General features: G+C 39.6%; 1 pseudogene; it reads right to left on the bottom strand.

Moving 5' to 3' along the window:
* Nucleotides 1–958: 958 nt before the first annotated feature.
* Nucleotides 959–26,788, bottom strand: LOC139178326 (RAB7A-interacting MON1-CCZ1 complex subunit 1-like; annotated as a pseudogene).
* Nucleotides 26,789–27,256: the final 468 nt, after the last annotated feature.

Here is a 27,256-nt window from a genome sequence, read left to right as displayed (position 1 = left end):
ATTGCATACCCTGCCTTTCAGGTTCCGATTTCTATAAAACAACTCCCATCAGCAAACCATTCGAACTCTGGGCTGTCAAGAAGTTCATCTAGAAGATCAGACCTGCTGGAATAATTTTCTTCTGTAGTTTTTGTACACTGATGCAGTAAGTCTCTCAACAGCTAGAAGCAGAGTTACTGGATTCAAAGTTTGGCACATCTTTAAGGTAATGTTGAGGGTGTCCATTAGGAGAGGCTGGTATCTTCCTAACTTTTGCAGGCAACAAATGATGCTCTTCTAGCATGGATTGTAACTGATGAGAAGTTAATATGTATAAATGTTGCTTTAGTTAACCAACAGGGTGGCTGCTCCACCCACAGGCAGCTTGACCATCCCAGGGCTACTGAGTCCAGTTGTTTTAAAAAGTAAGCTACTAATCTTTGACCCCAGCTTTTGGGTCAGGACACCTAGAACTATTCTCATGACATTATAGGATAAAGGGTTTGTCTAAATTTTGAAGCCCCAGTGCTGGTTTTCTGCTCAATTCAGACTTTAGACTCTTGAAGTCTTGCTGGTGGTCCTCGTTCCATTGAAGTGGTTCCCTTTCTTCGCCCATCAAGGTCTCATATAGAGTTTTGGCTTTGAGTCTATAATTCAGAGTCCAGGTACAACAGTACCTAGCCATCCCAGGAAAGCCTTAGAGTTGTATCTTTGTGGTTGAAGATAGTAATGCACTAATTGCTGTCTTCTGATCTATGGTCAGGGCTCTCACCTCGGGGTCAAAACAAATCCTAAATGTTGAATCTGCTACTGTGAGACCTGAGCCTTGAGATCTGATATATGAGACTTCATATCCCTTTTCTGCCAGAAAACTTAAAACCTTAAACAGTATTCTCATCTGAATCTTGTTTTGTCTCATAACTGATCAGTAAGTCATCAAGATTTTTTAACTGACTTCCATTCTCTTTCAACTACTCTGTTAAAGCATTTTCGAAGAGAGGAGGGCTGTCTCAAAAATCCTGTGGAAGCACTGGCCAATTGTATCAAGTAGCTTCCAGAGTGTCAGGGTCCCACCATTCAAAGACAAAAAGGTACTGAGTACCGAGGCAAGGGGATACGGAAGAATATACCCTGTAAGTCCAACACAGAACACTGAGCACTCCCAGGCATTTGGGTGAGTAGGCTGCACGGGTTTGATACCACTGGGTGAATAGGGATGACTCATTTATAGCTCCTATGTCTTGCACAAACTAGTAATCCCCACTAGGCTTTGGAAGAGGGAGAATCAGGGTGTTGCAAGGGAATTTGCAGAGCCTAATGAGTTTGTGTTTTCAGAATTTGGTGAGCAATGGTTGGATCCCCTTTAGGTTCTAGGGCTTTAAAGGATACTGTATCTTCCAGGGGTATTTTCTCTTAGGTGTTAATCCTATTTTTAAAAAATTTTTATTTAATAGCAGAGTATACTTGATTAACAATTTGGAAACAATCCTTTGTTCCATGTCTCGTTCTAAATGTTGCTTCTTGACCTGCATACAGATTTCTCAGGAGGCAGGTCAGGTGGCCTGGTATTTCCTCCTCTTGAAGAATTTTCCAGTTTGTTGTGATCCACACAGTCAAAGGCTTTGGCATAGTCAATAAAGCAGAAATAGATGTTTTTCTGGAAGTCTCTTGCTTTTTCGATAATCCAACGGATGTTGGCAATTTGATCTCTGGTTCCTCTGCCTTTTCTAAGTGTGGGACATATGGAAGTTCTTGGTTCACGTACTGTGGAAGCCTGGCTTAGAGAATTTTGAGCATTACTTTGCTGCCATGTGAAATGAGTGCAATTGTGCAGTAGTTTGAACATTCTTTGGCATTGCTCTTCTTAGGGATTAGAATGAAAACTGACCTTTTCCAGTCCTGTGGCCAATGCTGTGTTTTCCAAATTTGCTGGCATATTGAATGCATTACTTTAATAGCATCATCTTTTAGGTTTTGAAATAATAGCTCAACTGGAATTCTATCACCTCCACTAGCTTTGTTCATAGTGATGCTTCCTAAGGCCCACTTGATTTCACATTCCAGGATGTCTGGCTCTAGGTGAGTGACCATAGCATTGTTTATTCCTTGGTCTTTTATTCTTTTTTATGGGACTATTTTTTTTTTTAATTTTATATGCTCCAAAACATTCTACTTGGAAATTTTCACTACAAATAAGAAAACAAAAAAATTAAGGAACAGCAGCACAAATACATAATGAATACTTTAATTATAGATATATTAAATGTATATTAATGTAATACTTCCATAACATGATAGCTCATATTGTGTTCAGAAATAATACAAAGAGATTATACTAGAGAACTGCATAATCTTGTACTCTGTAGCAGAAGGGATATCCTCATGGGAGCCAAAAAAAGGAGCCCTGGAAAGTGGAGAGAGAAAAGTTACATGTGATCTACAACTTGTGTATCAGCCAGCTGTGGGTTTTTAAAAAATGGTGTTAAAATGAATCTGAGAATGCCTTTAGAGATAATTCCCCCTTTAGAGAACATCAGAGAATTCCCAGTGGGATTGTAAAGGCAAGAATGGAAACTGTATTGTGAGGTTTTAGCCATGACTTTCACCTCACTCTGCTGTATGTGAAGAAATAAGGGAAAGTATTCAGTCATGATGTGCACCTTAATCAGCATCAAACAATTCCTGTTAGCTAGAAACACTGTAAATGCCTCAAAGCAGATAAGCCTAAGTCTCAAAGCCTAGTTAACAGAAGAAAATTCATACTGGAAAAGAACCATGGAATTTAAGGATTATGAAAAATGCTGTAACAGAGTTAAAATTTTAGTAACTATCAAAGAGCTCGAAATGGAGAGAAACTCCAAGTGTAATAAATTCTACAAGGCTTTTAGATTGTCATTTACTCATTAGTTAACCCCACACTGGGGAGAAATACTTTAAATGAGATCAAAATGAGAAGTTCCTAGGTAGTGATTCATTCATTTCAGCATCAAAACTTCCATAAGAGAAACTATGAATATCCTGAATGTGTATTGGAACATTTGATCGTGTTTAACAGAGGAGCAACACAAACGCTGAAGTAGATAGGGGCTTTGAGGTGCCTCCCCAGCCACCTTAAATAAAACACCATCCTTCTCGAGAGTCACACTAGCCCCATGCCCTGCTTTATTCTTCAAAGCCCTCACCACCCACCGCACTACACATTTATTTCTAAAAATGCATTAACTTACTCCATTAGAATGCAAACTCCAGGTTTTTACAAAGCTGTATTCTCAATACCTAGTGTGAACCTAGCATGTAGTAAATACATAATAATTGTTGATGAGTGAATTATAGTACTTTCCTTAGGTGGAATATTTGGTATCTTGAAGTTAATCCATTCTAAATGAAACAGAATTGACTTTAGCAGGCTTTTGTTCATTGTTTTGTAATGCATCAGAGTAGAAAGCATTGTAACTGCTATGATCTACAAATTATTCTCCAATTGTGTGGGGATAAAAACGTTGTACAAGAAGCACCAGCACCCTCATTAGGGCCCTGACCAGTGAGAGACCCAAGTGAAGTGTTTCAAAAGGATCACGAAGACAACATGAGTTCCCAGCTTCTGAAGACAAAGTTCCCTTCTTTTCTCTAATTCTAAATCTAAATAATACGTTACTCCTCTGAGGAATAATTCTCTCTTGGCCTTGTCAACCACTGGTACAGAGGGCATGGAAGTTTGAAATTCAAGAGCAGTAACCCTTTTCTGGCAAAGTTCGGCACTTAGGAATCACATCTCTTATTAATTCAAAAAACAGTACTAAGGGCCTGCCATTCATTAAGCGCTATGCATAAGGATACATTTTTAAAACATAGTTTGCCAACTCATTAAAAAAATGACTGTAAAAGAGTGTGATCAGTATGAAAGATTCAAGGAGTAAAAGCAAAGGAACATGTAACTTTGACTGAAAAGGGCTGGCAGAAGCCTTCTGAATACAGTATCACTGGAGCTGAGTTCCAAAAGTTAAATAGCTATTCACTTGGCCACAAAGAAGGGCAGAGCATTCCAGTCAGAAGTCACAAGAATATCGAGGGAGAAAAACACACAGCACCCGGGGGAAGTACCTGGTATATGTGCAACTGATCATGATGCTCCAGAAAGGGTGGGATGAGGGTGGGCAATCTGTGATTTAAATATTCAGAAAGCACAAAGGTATTTTCATAGCAAAACCTGTTAAAAGTTAGGTTAAATAAACATCTTCTTAGCTGTGTAGTGATAAGGAGACTAAACATCCTTTTAGCTGTGTAAGGATGAACAAGGAGAGATAGGGAGAGATTCTCCTTGTCCCAAGAGGGACTATCAGAATGTTTATCAAAAAGGAGCCTAAGGAGCACTGAACTAGAATATGATCACACAGCGAGATCTGCAGAGATGAGGCTGGCAAGGTAGGTGGAAGAAAGAAGGTTACAGCCTTCTGTGTTGCCCTGCTTTGTGGAAGATCAAAAAAAAAGAAAAAAACATGAACCAGTAAAGATTTTAGATGAAAGACGAGGATTAGTTGTTTGAAAATATTGAAATTAAAATTACTAGGGGATGCCTAAGTGAAGATATTTAATAGGCAGTTAGAAAGAAGGTTAAGAGAGCAAAAGCAGGGATTCAGACTGTAAGTCTGGGAGTCAGCCTAACATTACAGGTTGTAAAAACCTTGGCTGTGAATAACATCATGTAAAAGTACAGTTGACCCTTGACAACCTGGGGGTTAGGGGTGCAACCCTCCTGGCAGTCAGAAATCCGAGTGTAACCCTCCGTATCTGTGATTCCTTCAGATGCAACCAACCGCTGATTGTGTACTGCTGTGGTATTTACTACTGAAAAAAATAACGTTTAAGTAGACCTGTGTAGTTCAAGCCTGTGTTTTTCAAGGGTCAACTGTATTTAGAGTAAGTGAAAAACAAGAAAAGGAGAAAGCAAAGAAGGGAAAGGGGAGAAGAGGGATGAAAGAGAGAAAAAGGATGGTACTCTGGGAAAGAGCAATACCTACAGGGTATTGGCTGAATAAAAAAGAAGCTCCAGGAAAAAGGAGAAAACCAGCATAGAGGAAAAGTGGTTTCCATAAGAAGCAGGAGACCTCTTTTCCTCTAAAAAGAGGGAAAATGAGTAGAGCAAAGTGGGGACAGACACTGATCTCCTATAGTCTGTTTTCTGTAAGACAGGACTGAGGGCCGTGTAATACGGAAAGGAACAAAGAGCCAGAGAAAAGTGAAGAGGCAAATCAGAGGTCTGGATTAGCCGTAGTGGAAAAGGGACGGGGGTCATGCTAGCAACAGATGAAAGGCTTTGTTTACACTGAGGGCTCTTCTAAAGTTGAAGGCGAGATACTTTGACTCCAGTTTGAGGAGCTATGGGAACTTCACGTGGAACTCAGCATTCCAGAAAGGAAGAGGGAATGATAATAATTAGGTTGAAGGACAAGGGGAAGATAAATTTGAAAGGGCTGCGGAGAGTACTTCATATGGTGTCGCATAAGGCCAAGGCTGGACAGAGAAGGAAGAAAATCTGAAAGCCGGTGATGGTAAGGAGAAAAACGGGCAGCAAGAGGAGGAAGCTGTGAAGAAGCTAAAGAGAGAGAAGAGAGAAAAATTAGTTTAAGTGAGAAAGTGAAAAGCTGGAAAGATGAGAATCTCATTAGTTTTTGAAATTTAAGATTACAGAAAGAGAAACAGGATGGTGGTATCTGTGGTGTGGCCATGATAGTTAAGTTCCTGGAATGTGATGAAGCCAGTCAAAACAGCTCAAGGATATTGGCAGGGCATCATACAGGTCATCCCAAGATGACAGTAGGAACTGGGATAGACAGACAGACTGTCAGCAGGATACCAAGTTAGGCTTCTGAACTTTAAGACTCACCCCTAAATTAAAGACAAAAACTGTTAAAATTTCAAAATGTATTAAAAGATGTGCCCTGGAGATATGACTAATGGCAGATGAACCTAACTTGGTATTATCTTCATTATTAGTTTAATAAACCATGCATATTCCTTTAAACAAAATATGAAAATCACTGTACAATTTTTATAAAATGCCTAACAGACTAAAAATTTTAAATGCAATTAGTAGTGTGTGGTGAAACAAATGAAAATTCTTTTGTGAAATCTTTCATTATTTATCTTATTGTGGAAATACTGTTCTGGATTTGAGTCACGATTTTTCTATTTGCCAATTTTTAAATATATCCATAGCATATATCCAAAGCAAAGAGGTGACATAATTTTAATCTCTGAAGCACAGACAACTTCAAAATAGGGAAACTAAAGAATGATCTAAAAACAGTTAAAATGTTCAATTCTGTGTTATGTGTGTTGTACCAAAATAAGAAAAAATATAAATAATAGGAAATATTTATAGAGATAAAATGGATTCCTCCTTAATGTTAGTTATAGGGTATCAGTAGTTCAAACGGAGTTAGAATAACATAAATGCCATTTTTTTTTAAATTAAAGAAGCATTCCTTCACAAGTTTAAGGACATATAATAAAAAACGGTTCAGTTAAGTTCAGTTGCTCAGTCATGTCCTACTCTTTGCGACCCCATGGACTGCAGCATGCCAGGCCTCTCTGTCCATCACCAGCTCCCAAAGTTTATTCAAACTCATGTCCATTGAGTCAGTGATGCCATCCAACCATCTCATCCTCTGTTGCCATCTTCTCCCGCCTTCAATCTTTCCCAACATCAGGGTCTTTTCAAATGAATCAGTTCTTTGTATCAGGTGGCCAAAGAATTGGAGTTTCAGCTTCAGCATCAGTCCTTGCAATGAATATTCAAGACTGATTACCTTTAGGATGGACTGGTTGGATCTCTCAAGAGTCTTCTCCAACACCACAGTTCAAAAGCATCAATTCTTCGGTGCTCAGCTTTAAGTCCAACTCTCACATCCATACGTGACTACTGGAAAGACTATAGCTTTCACTAGACATATGTTTTATGGCAAAGTAATGTGTCTGTTTTTTAATAAGCTGTCTAGGTTGCTCATAACTTTTCTTCCAAGGAGTAAGCATCTTTTACTTACATGGCTGCAGTCACCATCTGCAGTGTTTTTAAAGCCCCCAAAAATAAAGTCTGTAACTGTTTCCACTGTTTCCCCATCTATTTGCCATGAAGTGATGGGACCAAATGCCATGATCTTAGTTTTCTGAATGTTGAGTTTTAAGCCAACTTTTCAATCTCTTCTTTCACTTTCATCAAAAGGGTCTTTAGTTCTTCACTTTCTGCGTAAGATTGGTGTCATCTGCATATCTGAGGTTATTGATATTTCTCCCGGCAATCTTGATTCCAGCTTGTGCTTCTCCAGCCCAGCGTCTCTCATGATGTACTCTGCATAGAAGTTAAATAAGCAGGGTGACAGTATGTAGCCTTGACGTACTCCTTTCCTGATTTGGAACCAGTCTGTTGTTCCATGTCCAGTTCTAACTGTTGCTTCCTGACCTGCATACAGATTTCTGAGGCTGTGAAAGTGCTGCACTCAATATGCCAGCACATTTAGAAAACAGCAATAGACCCAGGACTGGATAAAGCCAGTTTTCATTCCAATCCCAAAGAAAGGCAATGCCAAAGAATGCCCAAACTCCCACACAATTGCACTCATCTCACATGCTAGTAAAGTAATGCTCAAAATTCTCCAAGCCAGGGTTCACCGGTACATGTTCCATGTTCATGTTCAAGCTGGATTTAGAAAAGGCAGAGAAACCAGAGATCAAATTGCCAGTATCTGTTGGATCACTGAAAAAGCAAGAGAGTTCCAGAAAAACATCTACTTCTGCTTTATTGACTATGTCAAAGCTTTTGACTGTGTGGATCTCAACAAACTGTGGAAAATTCTTAGAGATGGAAATACCAAACCAATCACCTGACCTGCCTCCTGAGAAACATGGTGATGGCATTTAATAATTTCATGATTTTCAGGCTGTTGATCTACACAGTTCTTCAATCCGCAATAACATGTTTCTCCACTGTACATCATAGCCAGCAAATGAATGTCACTAAATATTCCTTCACTCAGTTAATTAGCTGTGTCTAGGTCTTGGAAAGAAACACCTTTATGTAACTGGATGGGACACCGAAAATTCAGCATTTGTAGCAAGTAACTGATTCCATCAACAAGGTACTTTTTAAGCAAGTTGGATTTTCTTCTGAGCCATTCTCTCCTCAGAGAGAGGAGAATGGTCAGAGAATGACAATACTTGTAGAGTAGAGCTCCTCATCTCCAAGGAATACGTTCCAGGAGTTCATCCCCAAGGAAATTACAATGTTTTAGATGCACATTATTTTCTTTAAAATTTCTGGTTCTGAAAGAAAATTGATCAAATGTTTTCGTGCAGTATCTTCAAGAAAATCTTCATCTACTAGCTTGTTCTCCACAAAATATGTCCAAATAGCCTGTTTGTAAAGTTGTTGATTTGATGGATTTGAACATTCTTTGTCTTCTTCACATAAAAGTTTCCGTTTTTCTAGAAATGCAGAAGCCAGAATTAAAAAGTGATTGTCTTTGCCAGCAGCTTCGCTATTGTATGTGGGCCTGAGCCAGGTCTCCAAGCTCCTCCACTCGCCTTACCACACTGGAGCCTGCAGCTGCCTTGACCACAACAGGCAGACACGCCCCTATTTTGTTCTTCTTGATGTGATGGTCAATGGGATTGTTTCTTCAACTTCTCTTCCCTGGTGACTTAGTCAGTAAAGAATCTGTCTGCAATGCTGGAGACCTGGGTTCAATCCCTGGGTCAGGAAGATCCCCTGGAGGAGGAAATGGCAACCCACCCCAGTGTTCTTGCCTGGAGAATTCCATGGACAGAGGAGCCTGGCGGGCTACAATCCATGGGGTCACAAAGAGTCAGACGTGACTGAGTGACTAATACACACCATCTGTGGTTAGTGTATTTTTTCACCTTTTCTTGACCCATATTATTTTAATTTTTTTAAAAATTTTATTGAAGTATAGTTGTTTTACAGTGTTGTTACTCTCAGGTGTACAGCCAACTGAATCAGTTATATATGTATCCACTTTTTTTTTTGTAGATTCTTTACCATATATGCCATTATAGAGTACTGAGTAGACTTCCCTGTGCTACACAGTAGGTCCTTATTAGTTATCTATTTTGTATATAGTCATCTGTATGTGTCAATCCCAACCTCCCAGTTTATCCCTTCTACCTCTTATATGCTGGTAATTATATATTTGTTTTCTACATCTGTAACTCTATTTCTGTTTTAGATAAGCCCATTTTTACCATTTTTTAAGTGATACCATATCTTTGTCTTTCTGTCTGACATATTTCACTCAGTATGACCATCTCTAGGTTCATTCATGTTGCTGCAAATAGCATTATTTCTTTCTTTTTTATGACTGAGTAATATTCTATTGTATACTCGTGCTACTCCTCCTTTTTCCATTTTTCTATTGATAGACATTTAGGTCGCGTCCATGTCCTGACTAAATGCAAATAGTGCTGCAATGAAGATTGGAGTGCATGTGTCTTTTTGAATTATAGTTCCCTCTGGATATATGTGCAGGCGTGGGATTGCTGGATCATATGGTAGTTCTGTATTTTGTGTTTTAAGGAATCTCCAAACTCTTCTCCATAGTGGCTCTACCAATTTATTTCTCCCAGCAGTATAGGAGGGTTCCCTTTTCTTCACATCTTCTCCAGCATTTATCGTTTGTAGAGTTTTTTGATGACGGCCTTTCTGATGGATATGAGGAGATACTTTGTTGTTTTGATTTTCATTTGTCTAATAATTAATGATGTTGAGCATCTTTTCATGTACTTTTTGGTCATCTGTAGGGCATCTTGCGGAGAAGGCAATGGCACCCCACTCCAGTACTTTTGCCTGGAAAATCCCATGGATGGAGGAGCCTGGTGGGCTGCAGTCCATGGGGTCGCTAGAGTCGGACACGACTGAGCGACTTCCCTTTCACTTTTCACTTTCATGCATTGGAAAGGGAAATGGCAACCCACTCCAGTGTTCTTGCCTGGAGAATCCCAGGGACGGGGGAGCCTGGTGGGCTGCCATCTATGGGGTCGCACAGAGTTGGACACAACTGAAGCAACTTAGCAGTAGCAGCAGGGCATCTTTGGAGAAATATCTCTTTGGACCTTTTGCTCATTTTTTGATATTTTTCTATAGTGAGCTGCATGAGCTGTTCGTATATTTTTATATTAATCCCTTGTCAGTTGTTTCATTTGAAAATATTTTCTCCTATTCCGACGGCTGTTGTTAGGTCCTAGTTGTTTATTTTTGTTTGTATTTTCATCACTCCAGGGGATGGATTTAAAAAGATCTTGCTGCAGTTTATGTCAAAGTGTATTCTATGCTTTCCTCTAAGAGTTTTAGTGTCTGGCCTTGCATTTAGGTCTTCAATCTATTTTGAGTTTAGTTTCATGGATAGTGTTAAAGAGTATTCTAATTTCATTTTTTACACGTAGCTCTCCAGTTCCCCAGCAACACTTATTGAAGAGATGGTCTTTTCTCCATTGTATATTTTTACCTCCTTTGTCACACATTAGGTGACCCTAGGTGCATGAGTTTATCTCTGGACTTTCTATCTTGTTCCATCAATCCATAATTCTGTTTTTGTGTGAGCACCATAGTCTCTTGATGAATGTAGCTTTGTAATATAGTCTGAAGTCAAGAAGCCTGATTCCTCCAGCTCCAATTTTTTTCCCAAGATTGCTTTAGCTTTTCAGGGTCTTTTGTGTTTCCATACATGTAAAGTTTTTTAATTCTACTTCTGTGAAAAATGCATTTAGTAATTTCACAGGGATTGCATTCACTCTGTAGATAGCTTTGAGTAGTATAGTCATTTTAACAATATTTATTCTTCCAATCCAAGAATGTGGTATATCTTTCTATTTGTTTGTGTCATTTTTATTTCTTTTATCAGTGTGTTCTAGTTTTCTGACTATGGGTCTTTTGCTTCCTTAGGTAGGTTTACTCCTAGGTAATTTGTTCTTTTTGATGTGATGGTAAATGGGATTGTTTCCTTAATTTCTCTTTATGATCTTTCATTGTTAGTGTGTTGGAATGCAAGAGATTTCTGTATGGTAATGTTGTGTTATGCAACTCTACCTAATTAATTGATGAACTCTAGTAGTTTTCTGATAGCATCCGTAGAAGTTTTTATGTAAAGTATCATGTTATCTGCTAACAGTGACAGTTTTACTTCTTCTCGTCCAGTTTGGAGTTATGTTCTTTCTCTTCGATGATTGTTACGACCAGGGAATGGACATTTTGTTGTACCCCTTAAAAGAAATGTTTTCAGTTTTTCCCCATTGAGCATGATATTAGTTGTAGGTTTGTCTTATATGAGTTTTACTATGTTGAGGTAAAGGGCTTCCCTGATAACTCAGTTTGTAAAGAATCCACCTGAAATGCAGGAGACCCCGGTTTGATTCCTGGGTCAGGAAGATCTGCTAGAAAAAGCATAGGCCACCCATTCCAGTATTCTTGGGCTTCCTTTGTGGCTCTGGTAAAGAATCTACCTGCAATGTGGGCGACCTGGGTTCTATCCCTGGGTGGGAAAGATCGCCTGGAGATGGGAACTGCTACCCACTCCAGTATTTTGTCCTGGAGAATTTGATGGACTGTATAGTCCATGGAGTCACAAAGAGTTGGGCATGACTGAGTGACTTTCACTTTCGTGTTGAGGTGTGTTACCTTTCTGCAGAGTTTTTATCATAAATGGGTGCTAGATTTTGTCAAAAGTTTCTTATGCATTTATGGAGATGATCATATAGTTTTTATTCTTCAGTTTGTTGTGCTGTATCACACTGATTGATTTGCAGATATTGAAAAATATCAGAGATATTGGGATAAGTTTCACTTGGTCATGGTATTTGATCCCTTAAGTGTATTGTTAAATTTGATTTGCTAGGATTTTGTTGAGCATTTTTGTGTCTGTGTTCATCAGTGATATTATTGACCTGGTATTTTCTTTTTCTGTGGCATCTTTGTCTGGTTTTGGTATTAATGTGATGGTGGCCTCATAGAATGAGTTTGGGAGTGTTCCTTCCTCTGCAATTTTTGGAACAGTGTCAGGATAGGTACTAACTCTTCTCTAAATATTTGATAGAATTTGCCTGTGAAGCCATCTGGTCCTGGATGTTGGCCATGTTATACCTGGTTCCTCTGCCTTTTCTAAATCCAGCTTGAACGTCTGGAAGTTCTTGGTTCATGTACTGCTGAAGCCTAGCTTGAAGGATTTTGAGAATTACCTCACTAGCATGTGAAACAAGCACAATTGTGAGGTCATTTGAACATTCTTTGGCATTGCCCTTCTTTAGGATTGGAAAGAAAACTGACCTTTTCCAGTCCTGTGGCCACGGCTGAGTTTTCCAGGTATGCTAGCATATTGAATGTGGCACTTTAACAGCATCATCCTTTAGGATTTGAAATAGCTCAACTGGAATTCCATCACCTCCACTAGCTTTGTTTGTAGTAATGCTTCCTAAGGTCCACTTGACTTCACACACCAGAAATACTGGCTCTAGGTGAGTGATCACACCATTGTGGTTATCTGGGTCATGAAGACCTTTTTTGTACAGTTCATCTATGTGTTCTTGCCACCTCTTCTTAATATCTTCTACTTCTTTTCAGTCCATACCATTTCTGTCCTTTATTGTGCCCATCTTTGCCTGAAATGTTCCCTTGGTATCTCTAATTTTCCTGAAGAGATCTCTAGTCTTTCCCATTCTATTGGTTTCTTCTCTTTCTTTGCATTGTTCACTTAAGACTTATCTGTGCTATTCTTTGGAACTCTGCATTCAGATGGGTATATCTTTCCATCTCTCCTTTGCCTTTCACTTCTCTTTTCTCAACTATTTGTAAGGCCTCCTCAGACAACCATTTTTCCTTGTTGAATTTCTTTTTCTTGGGGAAGGATTTGGTCACTGCCTTACGAACCTCCATCCACAGTTCTTCAGGCTCTCTGTCTACCAGATCTAATCCCTTGGATCTATTCGTCACTTCCACTGTACGATCATAAGGGATTTGATTAGGTCATACCTGAATGGCCTGGTGGTTTTTCCTACTTCCAGTTTGTGGCTAAAGGGTTTGATATATTAAGACTTGTCTTTGGGTATAGGATATTTTTTTCATAGGCTTAACATTTTTTGCCAATGGTTTTTAAGCAGTTAGTTGTGGTTTTGTAAGCTCACCTTTCTTAAGAAGAGGTGAGCTCATGTCTTTCTACTCCACCATCTTCTCTCCGTCCCTGTAATCTTCTATCAAGGAAGCACATTTCACCCTTCCTGGCACAGAACTATCTCAGTCCCCCAAGTCTACCTGTTAAAGTCCTTGGGAAACACCTTAGGGATCAGCAGGCAAGCTGTCTGAGGTCACGAATAGGTGTATTCCTGCTCTGGTTTGTCATCTGTTGAATCTCACCTTGTTCTAAGAAAATAATGTGTCCCATTTTATTTAGTAAGTCTCTTCCTTTTGAAGCGGGGGACAGTCATTCTGACATATACAAAAATGAATGAGCAATAATATTAGGTAAAAGGAAATATTAATCACCTTAGATTTGTCTGTCCATTAACTCCCAACACAATACAGCCATAGTTGGAGACGTGGCCAGCCAGCCAAGTCAGAACAGAGCAGGCAGTTCCAGTGTTCATAAGGAATTCCATTCTCCTTCCTGCCACATCAAGAGTGACCCAAAGCTCTGCTGGAATGATAAGGATGGATTGAGTAGGGTTAGGCTGGGCACTTCAGGCCCATCCATCCATGTGTAGGAACCTGAGAAATTTGGGAGGAACTGGAGCCAGTTAGGATTGTCCTTCTGGCATCTCACAGGAGGGCACATGGGACATCCCTCTTCCTAGTGCCCTCCTTTTGAGAGAAGGTGCACTGATTTTGGCCCAGGAGGCTTCTCCTCTTTTTTTTTTTTTTTTTGGTCTTCTTGGCCTCTAGGGTCCCCTCAAGGTGATGGGTGAATTAGAGCAACCAAAAGTTTTGTTTTCTTTACAAATGTCCTATCCTGTTCTTATTTCCTCCGTCAAATCTCAGTTATTATAGACCTTGAGGAGCTCTTCTGCCAGGGTTGACATGAGGTTTGGGGCCCAGACTCAAGCTTTTTAAATTGTCTCCTGATGTCAGGAGCAGACTGGGTGATAAAATGCAGAGCCAGTGTCAGCCTCCCTTCTGCAGAATCAGGGTCTGTCTCAGTGTGCTTCCTGAATGCCCCTGTCACCTGGCTCATGAAGACTGCCTGGGTTTCATCTCTTTGCTGTGTAACTTAGCAGACCTTATCATAGTTTACCAGGTTCACCATACAAGTTTCATTCTTTCTGATACACAAGTAATATAATGTCTCATACTAGCCTTGCGCACGTGGGTCTTCATAGTCCTGTTGTGGGTCATGATCTGGGATTGGGCCCCCCCTGTTTGATAAATCTGGTGGTGCAGATTTGTTGCCATTAGGCTATCTGCTTGTTCTCTGGCCTTCCTTGTATCCATTCGTATCACCTGAGGTGTAACCACGGGCAAGAATAATTGTGATGTCCTGTCAGGTCAGGAGGAACCTTAATCCAAAACTCATAATCCCATCCCTAAACTTGGGGTTCTCCCAAGAACCTGCCAAACCTATCCTTATAGATTCCTGTTCTCCCACTGGGAAAGGGACATGCAGTCTAGTACTTGCCCCATTTCTGTCAGCTATTTGTGGAACAGATAAAGGCTCTGTGAAGCAAAAGTGAGAACTAATTTTAAACCTGATTAGGGACAGCACTGGGATCTCTGATTTGGGAACTTCTGACTTGAAACGGTAAGGAAGGGGTGGGTCGAGAGGCTGTAAGTCGTGTTAAAGGGGAGTAAACAGGTTTCTGAGGAGGAGACTTGCTGAGCTAATGGCTGGTTAGCCACTGGAAGCAGTGATCTGTGACAAGTTCTGCCTCCCAGTCTTTTGAAGAAATGGAAAGAGAGGCTACACAAACACACAGTAGGAATTTCTTAGACTGGGGTCTTGTTATTGTTGTTTCGTAGCTAAAAGTCATGTGTGACTCTTTTGCGACCCCGTGGACTGTAACCTGCCAGGCTCCTCTGTCCAGGGTATTTCTCAGGCAAGACCACTGGAATGGGTTGCTTATGCATTTTCCATATTTACATATAAATCTGAGGTCTGACAACTAGAGATCCTGGCGGGGATGGAGGGAGCCCTCGAGACTAGAGTAACAAAACCAAAGAGGAAGATGGCAAAGGAGATCATAGGATTCCCTTCCTCAGAGTTGGTGACACAAAACAGAAAGATGTTAGGGGTCATGAAGAGGGTGACCCAGTATGGAGTGTCCAAATGCAAGGGACAGGAGTGTAGGTTTGGAGACCAAGGGAGAGTCAGAGGGAGAGTCAGAGAGAGAATGAGATTACCATTTAAACCACCCCTCTGTGGGTACCTATGCAGGCACTTCCAATTTTCTGAAAGGCCAGGAACCAACCATTTCACACAGAAAAGTCTAACTGCTTCAGCCTGTTTCTGATACAACTACTTTTGGTGATGGGGTAGGGGGGGTCTTGGGAGGAATGAGAATTTTGTGATGATTGGACTTATAGCCACTACTTGATAATGAGTGTTGAACCTCTATCACTCTTAAATCTCCCATGAGGGAGAGGCCGCTGGGCCAAGATCTTTACAGTATGAGGTGAGCCTCTCTCACTTCTGCTTGTCACCTGCCATTGTGAGCTGTTGTCAATCAAGGAAGCCTAGTGTCACATCCACTTTCTCGGAAGGAGAGGACAGGAAAAGAAGTAGAGATGAAGAGAGGGGAAAGGACCAAGGGGAAGGCACAAATGGTGCCTGGATGAGAGTTCTGGGGCCTGATGGCAGGCTTACCAAATGCAGTGAAACTGAGGCAAAAGGTTTAGGTGGCCACTTGTCAGCTGAGAAGAAGCTGTATTTGTCAGTCCTTAAATGCTGGAAAAGAAATGAAAAAAGCAAAATGGCTGTCTGGGGAGGCCTTACAAGTAGCTGTGAAAAGAAGAGAAGCAAAAAGCAAAGGAGAAAAGGAAAGATATAAGCATCTGAATGCAGAGTTCCAAAGAATAGCAAGGAGAGATAAGAAAGCCTTCCTCAGCGATCAATGCAAAGAAATAGAGGAAAACAACAGAATGGGAAAGACTAGAGATCTCTTCAAGAAAATTAGAGATACCAAAGGGAACATTTCATGCGAAGATGGGCTTGATAAAGGACAGAAATGGTATGGACCTAATAGAAGCAGAAGATATTAAGAAGAGATGGCAAGAATACACAGAAGAACTGTACAAAAAAGAGCTTCACGACCCAGGTAATCACGATGGTGTGATCACTGACCTAGAGCCAGACATCCTGGAATGTGAAGTCAGTTGGGCCTTAGAAAGCATCACTATGAACAAAGCTAGTGGAAGTGATGGAATTCCAGTTGAGCTATTTCATACCCTAAAAGATGAGATGATGCTGTGAAAGTGCAGCACTCAATATGCCAGCAAATTTGGAAAACTCAGCAGTGGCCACAGGACTGGAAAAGCTCAGTTTTCATTCCAATCCCAAAGAAAGGCAATGCCAAAGAATGCTCAAACTACCGCACAAGTGCACTGATCTCACATGCTAGTAAAGTAATGCTCAAAATTCTCCAAGCCAGGCTTCAGCAATACGTGAACTGTGAACTTCCAGATGTTCAAGCTGGTTTTAGAAAAGGCCGAGGAACCAGAGACCAAATTGCCAATATCCGCTGGATCATGGAAAAAGCAAGAGAGTTCCAGAAAAGCATCTATTTCTGCCTTATTGACTATGCCAAAGCCTTTGACTGTGTGGATCACAATAAACTGTGGAAAATTCTGAAAGAGATGGGAATACCAGACCACCTGATCTGCCTCTTGAGAAATTTGTATGCAGGTCAGGAAGCAACAGTTACAACTGGACATGGAACAACAGACTGGTTCCAAATAGGAAAAGGAGTACATCAAGGCTGTATATTGTCACCCTGCTTATTTAACTTCTATGCAGAGTACATCATGAGAAATGCTGGGCTGGAAGAAGTGCAAGCTGGAATCAAGATTGCCGGGAGAAATCTCAACAACCTCGGATAGGCAGATGACACCACCCTTATGACAGAAAGTGAAGAGGAACTAAAAAGCCTCTTGATGAAAGTGAAAAAGGAGAGTGAAAAAGTTGGCTTAAAACTCATCATTCATAAAACTAAGATCATGGCGTTTGGTCCCATTACTTCATGGGAAATAGATGGGGAAAATAGATAAAGTCTGACAGTGTCAGACTTTATTTTTGGGGGCTCCAAAATCACTGCAGATGGTGACTGCAAGCCATGAAATTAAAAGACACTTACTCCTTGGAAGAAAAGTTATGACCAACCTAGATAGCATATTGAAAAGCAGAGACATTACTTTGCCAACAAAGGTCCATCTAGTCAAGGCTATGGTTTTTCCAGTGGTCATGTATGGATGTGAGAGTTGGACTGTGAACAAAGCTGAGCGCCAAAGAATGGATGCTTTTGAACTGTGGTGTTGGAGAAGACTCTTGAGAGTCCCTTGGACTGCAAGGAGATCCAACCAGTCCATTCTGAAGGAGATCAGCCCTGGGATTTATTTGGAAGGAATGATGCTAAAGCTGAAACTCCAGTACTTTGGCCACTTCATGGGAAGAGTTGACTCATTGGAAAAGACTCTGATGCTGGGAGGGATTGGGGGCAGGAGGAGAAGGGGATGACAGAGGATGAGATGGCTGGATGGCATCACTGACTCGATGGACGTGAGTCTGAGTGAACTCCGGGAGTTGGTGATGGACAGGGAGGCCTGGCATGCTGCAATTCATGGTGTTGCAAAGAGTCGGACATGGCTGAGCGTCTGAACTGAACTGACTGAAATGCCTAGGTCCCCCCAATGAAGGGCAAGATAAACAGAAGCTCCATGGGCATCCCTTAGTGGTCACTAAACATGGTACTGACCTAGGTCCTTGAACTTTTTAATAAATAGACGTTGGTAAAAGGCCAGCAAGGACTTCAGGCAGGACATTATTAGATCCATGCTGCAGCATGGGAAAACAAAAACAAGAAGTTTTGTTCTTGCTCATTCCCCAAGAGGAGGTTAGCTAGCTCCTTAAAGAGAGTAATGCCAGGAGTCGATCAGTGGATTGGGCAGGAGGTATAGCTTGGGTGGTCTGTCCACCACTTTGGCGGTCCTATGTTCAGGGATCATGCACAGTAGCCTGCTTTTGCTCCACACTTCAAAAAATGATGGTTGGCGTGTGGCCTTTTTGTTCAGAATTGCCCCAGCTGCACTTGTGTGCAATTATTTTTAGTCCTTTATAGTTCGTTTGTATTCCGTTGGTTGAGGAGAGGTTTATCCAGTTCGACCGTCCTGGAGAGAGTCCAGGTCCCAGACCATCTCACAGTCTTGATAATTCTGTATAGTTTCCTATATTTATTGTAGATAAAATACTTTAGCATCATCTTGTACATTTTCTATTCCAAATTTGACTTAGACAATTCTCAAAGAAATAGTGGCCCCCCCTTTTTTTTTTCTTTTTCTTCGTGTTTAAGGATTTAAAAATCTTTAATTTAAAAATCTTCGTGTTTAAAAATCTGGGTTCAAGTGTCTACAGTGTTTTATTTTTAAGAGATGTAATGAGTTCGTAAAAGCTTTAAATCTGTTAATACACACTAGTAAACAATTACAATATGAAAATTGAAGCTAACATCCCCCAGAGTGGACTCAGTCTTGATTTTCCATCATGATAAGAAATTGAGACCATTGAAAATTGACCCTTGATATTCTACAGGAAATTCTGACTTCATTTTTCTAACCCCTTCCAACTTCACTAATTTGACTAAAAAGAGTGAATTATGGGAGGAAAATAAAGATATATTGAACACATACACAAAGTATGCAACTTCACTAAAACATTCTACCTTTTTCAAGCTCAGATATTTTTCTAATTCCAGAAAATCTCTGCTGGTAGGAAATAAATTGATTTAACATCCATTGACTCAAGAAAAAAATTATTTTCAGACTAGAAGAGATCATCTTACTGATCTCTTCTGAATTTTATAGATAAGGAAACTTGCAAAACTGGATTAATTGATTTTTCTCAGTGAAAGTGATAGAGCTCACAGTTAAAGAGAGTGTCATATTGCTCCTTTAGTTTCCACATACCACACAGACTCATATTATTTCTTTAACTTATGTTCAAGTGTAGTTGACTTACAATATCATGTTAGCGACACATATAAAGCAAAGTGATTCAGCTATACATACATATATATATATATATGTTTGTGTATATATATATATATATATACACAAACATACATATATATATTTGTGTATATATATACACACATACATATAATACACATATATACACACTTTCTCAGATTTTTTCTATTACAGGTTATTACAGTATATTGAGTATAGTTCAATGTGCCATGCAGTAAATTCCTTTTGTTTACCTGTTATATATATGTAGTGGTCTGTATTTCCTAATCCCATACTCCTAATTTATCCCAGCATTCCTTTCCTCTTTAGAAACCATGTGTGTTTTCTATCTCTGAGTCTGTTTTGTTTTGGATATAGATTCATTGTATTGCTTTTTAGATTCCACATATAACTGATATCATATAATATTTGCATGGTAATCTCTGCATCCACCCATGTTGTTGCAAATGGCAGTATTTCATACTTTTTTAAGGCTGACTAAAACTCCATTGTACACATATGTCACTTCTTTATGCATTCATCTGTCAATGGACACTTGCCTTGCTTCCATGTCTTGGCTATTGTAAATAGTGCTGCAGTGAACATTGGGGTGTGTGTATCTTTTAAAGTTAGAATTTTCATCTTTTCCAGATATATCCCAGGAGTGGGGATGCTGTATCATATATTAGCTTTATTTTTAGTTTTTTTAAGGAACCTCCATACCGTTCTCCATAGTAGCTATACCAGTTTACATTCCCATCCACAGTTTAGGAGGGTTCCCTTTTCTACACACCATCTCCAGCATTTATTATTTGTAGACTTTTGAAGATAGCCATTTTAACCAGTTTCAGGTGATACCTCATCATAGTTTTAAATTTGCACATCTCTAGTTAGTAGCAATGTTGAGCATCTTTTCATGTGTCTCTTGGCCATTTGTATGTCTTCTTTGAAAAAGTCTGTCCAGGTCTTTGCCCCCCCCTCTTTTTTTTATTTGATTGGGTTGTTTGTTTGCTTGTTTAATATTGAGCCATATGAGCTGTTTGTATACTTTGGAAATTAACCCCTTGTAGTCATATTGTTTGGGAGAAGGCAATGGCACCCCGCTCTAGCACTCTTGCCTGGAAAATCCCATGGACAGAGGAGCCTGGTAGGCTGCAGTCCATGGGGTCACTAAGAGTCGGACACGACTGAGCGACTTCACTTTCACTTTTCACTTTCATGCATTGGAGAAGGAAATGGCAACCCACTGCAGTACTCCTGCCTGGAAAATCCCATGGATGGAGGAGCCTGGTAGGCTCCAATCCATGGGGTCACTGAGGGTTGGACACGACTGAGCAACTTCACTTTCACTTTCCACTTTCATGCATTGGAGAAGGAAATGGCAACCCACTCCAGTGTTCTTGTCTGGAGAATCACAGGGATGGGGGAGCCTGGTGGGCTGCCATCTATGGCGTCGCACAGAGTCGGACACGACTGAAGCGACTTTGCAGCAGCAGCAGCAGCAGTCATATTGTTTGCAAATATTTTCTCCCAGTCTGTAGATTGTCTTTTTGTTTATGGTTTCCTTTACTGCACAAAAGCTTGTGCTTGATTAGCTCCCATTTGTTTACTTTTGCTTTTATTTATTTTGCCTTGGGAAACGGATCAAAGAAAAAATTACTACAATTCTGGCCAAGAATGTTTTGCCTCTGTTCTCTTTTAGGAGTTTGTGCCTTTTATTTAGCCCTTTAAAATATTTTTAATTTATTTTTGTATATGGTGTGATAGTAATGTGAAAGTGAAGGTCGCTCAGTCATGTCTGACTCTTTGTGACCCCATAGACTATACAGTCCATGGAATTCTCTAGGCCAGAGTACTGGAGTGGGTAGCCTATCCCTTCTTCAGGAGATCTTCCTGACCCAGGAATTGAACCTGGGTCTCCTGCATTGCAGGCAGATTCTTTACCAACTGAGCTATCAGAGAATCCTGGTGTATGGTGTGAGGGGTATTCTAATTTCATTGATTTTCATGAGACAGTCCAGCTTTCCCTACACCACTTGCTGAAAGACTGTCTTTTCTCCATTGTTTATTCTTGTGTTCTTTGCAAAGATTAACTGATCATAAGTGTGGGGTTTATTTCTGGTCTCTGTTCTGTTCCATTTGTATGTCTATTTTTGTGCCAATAAAACACTATTTTGATTACTGTAGCTTTGCCCTATTGTCTGAAGTGTGGGGGGGCGGTGGTTATGTCTCCAGCTTTTTCTGAAGGAAACTGGAGAGTTATGTCTACTGTTCTTTTTTCTTAGGATTATTTTGATAATTCTGGTCTTTTGTGGTTCTGTTTAAATTTTATGATTATTTGTTCAAATTCTGTGGAAAATGTTTTAGGTAATTTGATAGGGATCACATTAAATCTGTAGACTATGTTGGGTTGTATGGCCATTTTAACAGTATTATTTCTTCTAATTCAAAAGCATGGAATATCTTTCCATTTCCTTGAATCTTCTATAATTTTCTATACCAGTGTTTTATAGTTCTCAGTTTATAGGTCTTTTACATCCTTGGTTAGGCTATTCATAGGTATTTTTTTGATGTGGTTTTAAATGGGTTTTTTTTTTTACTTTGATATTTGATTGTTAGTGTAATGAAATGCAACAAATTTCTGTATATTAATCTTGCATTAATCTACCTTACTGAATTCATTTCTCACTTCTAATAATTTTAGTGTGGGGAATTTAGGATTTTCTATATAGAGTATCATGTCATTTACATATAATGACAATTTTACCTCTTCCATTCTAATTTGATTACTTTTTATTTCTTATCTGATCACTTGGCTAGGACTTCCAATACTATGTTGAATAGACATGGTGAGAGTCAGCTTCCTTGTTTTGTTCCAGAATTTAGTGGAAAGGCTTTCAACTTTTCACCACTGAGTATTATATTGACTGTGGGTTTATCATAAATGGCTTTTATTATGTCGAGATGTGTTCACTCTCTACCCAATTTGATGAGGGCTTTTTTAATCACAGTCTCACATTTTCTTTATCTATTGAGATCATTATATGGGTTTTTTTTCCTCCTCTTGACGTGGGATATCACTTTAATTCACATGTGAGGAACCATCCTTTCAACCTGGAATGAATTCAACTTGACTATAGTGTATTATGATCCTTTCTGTGTGTTGTTGGTTTCAGTTTGCTAATATTTTATTGGATACTTGCATCTATATTCATCAAAATTTGGTTTTGATAGGGTGATGGTAGCATCATAGGGTGACTTTGGGAGTGTTCCCTACTCTTCAGTCTTTTGGAAGAGTTTGAGAAGGATCAGTGTTAGGTCTTCTTTGTATGTTTGGTAGAATTCCCCAGTGAAGCCATCTGGTCTTGAACTTTTGTGTACAAGGAGCTGGGGTGGGGGTGGTTGGTTTGGTTGATTTTTTGCAGATCAGGTTTTACTTCTAGTGATTGATCTGTTCAAATTATCTGTTTATTGACTCAATTTGAAAGACTGTATGTTTCTGAAACATATCCATTTCTTCTAGGTTCTTCAACTCACTGGCCTATAATTCTTCACAGTATTTTCTTATGATTTTCTTTTTTTATTTCTGAAGTATTTACTATGCCTCATCATTCATTTCCTGTGTATTTGGATCCTCTCTCTTTTCTTCTTTTCTCTGTTTTCTCTTTTAGCCTAGCTAAGTGTTTGTCAATTTGTCCTTTCAAAAATTAGCTCTTGGTTTTATTGATCTTTACTATTGTTCTTTTAATCTCTGTGTTATTCATTTCCTCTCTGATCTTTATTATTTTCTTCCTTCTGCTGAATCTGGTTTTTGTTTGTTCATTTGCTAATTCTTATAGGTGTTAGGATATGGTTGTTTGCGTGTTTTTTTTTTTTTTAATTTATTGGGAAAGGCCTGTATCACTATGAATATTCCTCTTAGAACTGTTTTTTAATGCATAGATTTTTGTAAAGTTTTGTTTTCATTGTTTTTTGTCTCTGAGTATTTTATGATTTCTTCTTTGATTTCATCAATGACCCATTGGTTTTTTACTATCATGTTTTTTAGCCTCCATACAATCAGATTTTTTTCCTTGTTTCTCTTTCTGTAGTTGGTTTTTAATTTCATACAATTGTGATCAAAAAAGATGATTGAAATAACTTCTGTTCTCTTAAATTTGTTGAGGCTTGTTTTGTATACTAGTGTGTGGTCTGTGCTAGAGAATATTCAATGAGCACTTGAAAAGCATGTGTATTCTGTTGTCTTTGGATGTAGTGTCCAGTAGATATCAAGTAAGTCAAACGCTTCTATTGTTATTTATGACCCCTATTGCCTTGTTGACATTCTGTCTGGAATATCTGTTCACTGATGTCAGTGTGGTGACAAAGTCTCCATCATTACTGTGTTCCTGTCAGTTTCTTATTCTCGTCTCTTAGGATTTGTTTTATATCTTTAGGTGCTTCTGAATTATGTGCCTATGTGTTAACAAGCATACTGTCCTCTTCTTGTATTGATCTTTTTACCATTACAGAGCGGCCTTCTTTGTCTGTTTTTGGACTTTGATTTAAGTCTGTTTTGTCTGTTTGAATATTACTACTCCCACTTTTGTGTCATTTCTGTTTGCAAGAAATATCTTTTTCCATCATCTCACTTTCAATTTGTGTGTGTCTTTCACCAGAAATGGAGTCTACTCTAGGGCAGCATATTATAGGTACTTGCTTTGCTATTCAGTCTTCCACTCTCTGTCTTTTGATTGAAGCATTGTGTCCATTATACGCTTAACTTACTTTTTTTTTTTTTTTTGATGTTTGTGATTCTATTTATGCTTTTGATTTGTGGTGGTGGTTGTTCAGTCACCCAGTCATGTCAGCTCTTTTCAATACCATGAACTGCAGCACTTCCCTGTCCCTCACCATCTCCTGGAGTTTGCCCAAGTTTGTGTCCATTGTATTGGTGATGTCATCCAGCCATCTATCATCCTCTGACGCCTTCTTCTCCTCCTGCCCTCAATCTTTCCCAGCACTAGGGACTTTTCTAATGAGTTGGCTCTTCACATCCACAAAATACTGGAGCTTCAATTTCAGCATCAGTCCTTCCAGTGAGTATTCAGGGTTGGTTTCCTTAAAGAGTGACTATTTTGATCTCCTTGCTGTCCAAGGGGCGCTCACGAGTCTTCTCCAGCACCACAATTCAAAGGCATCAATTCTTGCACTCTGTCTTCTTGACAGTCCAGCTCTCAAAACCATATGTGACCACTGAGACCTTTGTTGGCAGAGTGATGTCTTTGCTTTCCAACACCATGTCTTGGTTTGCCATAGCTTTCCTGCTAAGAAGGAATCATCTGATTTCATGGCTGCAGTCACCATCCACAGTGACTTTAGGGCCCCAAAAGAGAAAATCTGTCACTGCATCCACCTTTTCCCCTTCTAATTTGCCATGAAGTAATGAGACCTGATGCCATGATGTTAGTTTTTTTAATATTTAGTTTTAAGCCAGCTTTTTCACTCTCCTCCTTCACTCTCATCAAGAGGTTCTTTACTTCCTCTTCGCTTTCTGCCTTTAGAGTGGTATCATTCACATATCTGAGGTTTTGCTGTTTCTCCCATCTATCTTGATTCCAGCTTGTAACTCATTCAGCCTGGCATTTCTCATGATGTGCTCAGCATACAGGTTAAACAAACAGGGTGACAGCAGACAGCCCTGACGTACTCCTTTCTCAGTCTTGAGACAGTCAGTTGTTCCATACAGAGTTCTAACTGTTGGATTTGTGGTTACCCATAGCTTTGTCTACCAGCTTCAGACTGATAGTCATATAAGTTCAAATACATTCTGTAAAATCTACAGTTTTTACTTTTCTCTCCCAATTTTTTTTTTATTTTTTGTTTTACATCTTTTTGCCATTAATTGTACTTGTCTCTTTTACACAATTCTGACTGTTTTATTAATCTGTGTTCTGATTTAAGTGATCTTCAGTCCTTTTATATATTTGCCTTTCATATTATGTTTTTCTTTTTCATATAGATTCTTATTTCTCTATTTAGGGTAGATCTTTAGGTGTTGTTTTTAGATTGGATTAAATATTATATTCTTTTAGTTTTTTCTTGTCTGATAAATTCTTAGTTTCTGCTTCTATTCTAAATAATAATCTTACTGAGTAGGGTATCCTAGATTTCAGGTTTTCCACTTTCATGACTTTGAATATCTTTCTTTTCTGTGAAGTTTCTACAGAGAAATCAACTGATAGCCTTATGGAGGTTTCCTTGTAAGTAACTCTTTTTTTTTTTAATTTTATTTTTTTTTTAAACTTTACAATATTGTATTAGCTTTGCAAAATATCGAAATGAATCCTCCACAGGTATACATGTGTTCCCCATCCTGAACCCTCCTCCCTCCTCCCTCCCCATACCATCCCTCTGGGTCGTCCCAGTGCACCAGCCCCAAGCATCCAGTAGTAACTCTTTATTTGTCTTTCTGCGTTAAGAATCCTCTAATTATCTTTAACTTTGCCGTTTTAATTATGATATGTCTTGGTGTGAGTCTTTTTCATCTTTGGGACCCTCTGTGCTTCCTGTTCCTGGATATATGTTTCCTTCTTTAGGTTTGGGAAGTTTTCAGTCATAAGTTCTTCAAATACATTTATGATCCCCTTTTCTTTTTCTCTTCCTTCTGGAATACCTATTTGAGTACCTTACCATGCATTATATTATTAAGTATCTCATAGAATCTCATGTGTTGCTTTCATTTTTTATCTGTCTAATTGGATGATTTCCATTATTCTGTTTGCCAGATGATTATTCATTCTTCATTATTTAGTGTACTATTCGTTGCCTTTAGCTTGTTTTTTATTTTGGCAATTGAGTTGTCTAATTTTAATTGGCTCCTCCTTATAGTTTCTAGTTCCTTGTTACAGTGATCTGCATTTCTTTTTATAATCATTCTTAATTACTTTAGCATCTTTATTACCTGCTGTTTGAAATCGGGGTCTGGTAGACTGGTGTGGTCTGTTTCATTGTTTGTTCTTTCAGGGGGTTTCTCTTGTTCTTTTAGTTGGTAGTAGTTCCTCTGCTTTTTCATTTTATTTAAATTTCTCTTACTCTGAATTTAGGAGAAACGGTTATCTACTGTGGCCTCTAAGGGCTGTTTTTATGTGGGAGCTTCCTGATGTAGACTGTGTGGTGAGTCCAGTATTTTTGGTTGCCGGTGCCCTTTGTTGTAGATGCCTGCCATGCCTTTCATCAGAATGTCCTGGCCATTATCCCCTTGATAGGGGTGTGTTTGGTGTTGTGGTGATGAGAGCCTACACTGGATGTTGGTGGTGTCTTCACTTTGCTCTCTGGCCGTTCACAGCCATGTTGATGCAGGGTCTGCTCCCTGGTTGTTGGAGTAGAAGCCCTAGATCCAGCTCTAAGCTGTAGTGTGAGGTAGGAGGAACTGAATCAGTACTTCTGTAAAAACAGCCACTGCCTTTTCCTTCTCAGGAGCTGTCACCAGGATACTACCTGCCACCCATTGTGTGCACCCACGAATCCCATTGCTGCTGGCTCCACACCTTTCCCTGTTGTAGAATCGCTGACAGTTGGCTGGGCCGTCAGTCCCACTCCTGGCAAGTCTAGGCTCTCCATTTCTGCAGCCACTGGAGCTGTACCTCATTGTGAGGCTGTTGACAAAAGGGCTCCCATGGCAGATGCATCCTCCACCCTCTGCATGATAATAATGGGACTCCTCTGGTGGGCCCTCACTCCATCCCATGCAAGTCGGTGATAGCTGCCTGTACACTCTAGGCCCTTCAGGCTGTCTGCATGTAGCCACACCAAGTCCTCTCCCCAGTTCTGTGGACTGAAGCCTGAGTTTAAGCACTCAGGTACCACATACACCAGCAGGAATGCCAGTGAAGGAGTTTCCCAGAGCAAGGGAACCTTCCCTCTTTCACAGCTCACTCCCAAGGGTACAGGTCCCATTTGATTCCATTTTTTCCCCTTTTGTTCAACCCAGTTACATGGGGATCTTTCTTGTAGCTTTGGTTATATAAGAAATCTTTTGTAGTTTTCAGTTGGCTTTCTGTGAAAATTGTTCCACATATAGAGGTATTT

The sequence above is a fragment of the Bos indicus genome, chromosome 21 (genome assembly GCF_029378745.1).
Source record: "Bos indicus isolate NIAB-ARS_2022 breed Sahiwal x Tharparkar chromosome 21, NIAB-ARS_B.indTharparkar_mat_pri_1.0, whole genome shotgun sequence".
Taxonomy (NCBI): domain Eukaryota; kingdom Metazoa; phylum Chordata; class Mammalia; order Artiodactyla; family Bovidae; genus Bos; species Bos indicus.
The sequence above is the reverse complement of the archived record's forward strand: the minus strand, read 5'-3'. Positions and strand labels throughout refer to the sequence as shown.